Source organism: Phaseolus vulgaris, chromosome 6 (genome assembly GCF_051622355.1).
Source record: "Phaseolus vulgaris cultivar YP4 chromosome 6, ASM5162235v1, whole genome shotgun sequence".
Taxonomy (NCBI): domain Eukaryota; kingdom Viridiplantae; phylum Streptophyta; class Magnoliopsida; order Fabales; family Fabaceae; genus Phaseolus; species Phaseolus vulgaris.
The window spans coordinates 3,994,909-3,996,368 of NC_143503.1; the positions used below are offsets into that span (position 1 = coordinate 3,994,909).

The 1,460-nt window shown below is 37.5% G+C and overlaps 1 pseudogene; it reads left to right on the plus strand.

The window, feature by feature from the left end:
* Positions 1–441: 441 nt before the first annotated feature.
* LOC137829168 (heavy metal-associated isoprenylated plant protein 21 pseudogene) lies at positions 442–1,106 on the plus strand (annotated as a pseudogene).
* The last annotated feature ends 354 nt before the right edge of the window (positions 1,107–1,460 follow it).

Sequence of the window (1,460 nt, forward strand, 5' to 3'; positions counted from 1 at the left end):
GCACAATTGTCCATTTCCTTCACTTCTTCCATGAGTAACACCACCTACACAAGGCAAATACATTCTATACAAACCTAGAATACCAGCCCACATAGCTACCAAAAATCGTCCCACACAGCAACCAAAACCAGAACCCCAATCATCCCAACCAGCAGCTACAAAACACCCAAAAAAGGGCAATATACACCCCATTACTCACCAGAAGCATTGTTGAGACCTACTGCAATTCAATACCCCTTACTGACTAACTTTGGTCTTCCCCTTCAGTCAGTTTTTGGTCTTCTATCATCTCCATCCATCCACAATACCTTCACATCACCTTCAACACAAATAGATACCTTGCATATATAATGTGTTGAATAATGTTTTTAGCAATCGTGGCTGACCTAAAATCTCACACTAACTATCTACAAAACTCCTCATACCACTAAGTTAACCTTAATGGGTTTTGAGATTTGAATTCTTATCCTCTTAAAGTTGAATTTCAGTTTAAGGTCTGCTGCACATGTGCAATATTCATGCTTTCGTAAAGAACATTTTAGTACTTAACATATAAATCTTAAGCTTTTGAGATATGTATTGTAGCATTACGTAAATCTGTGGAGATAAACCGAAAGCAAAGCAGGGTGACAGTGAATGGTTGTGTTGATCCAAACAAGGTGTTGAATAGGGTAAAGAGAACTGGAGAGAAAAGAGCTGAGTTTTGGCCCAATGTTCCACAGCATGTGGTGACATATCCTCATGCCTCTGGGGTGTATGACAAAAGGTCACCCTCTGGCTATGTTCGAAACATGCAATCATTTACACCTTCTGTTGAGACAGAAGAGAAACATGCAATCATGTCCCTTTTCAGTGAAGACAACGTAAATGCGTGCTCCATCATGTAATATATAATGTAAGCAACAATTAATATCTGACACAAAGGAGAAATTATTAGCTGATATCATACAACTGAATTTCCACCACTCTTTACTTGACAACATGAACATCTTTTCAATTTACATATATAATAATTTGTGATCTCACAGGGCTCTTGTTATCGTAGATATCTAGCAGCTTTTTCTTTACACTTGGTGCTTGGAAGTGTGATGGAGAAGGGTCAATGAATGAATGAATGTATAATACACACACCCTTTTTATACTTTTATGAATGTGCTTTGGGACAAAAACTCTGAATTGCCATGGTAGCTAGCTAGCGTCAATTATTGAAACTTCGTGGAAACTAAAAAACGCTAGAGTGCAATCAAACTTTAGAAGGTATATTAAAATAGCAGAAATCATTTTCGAAAGGTGTTGAGGGGAATTTGATTCTTGTTGCCTACCATAGACAATTCGAATAACACAAAGGACCACTATTACTCCTAACTCCCTCAGTAATCCAATGTGTATTCACTTATACCCTTTTTACCCAAATTATTTGTAACATGTCAGGTAAAGGACTATTTGTATTCGGGTGGTCA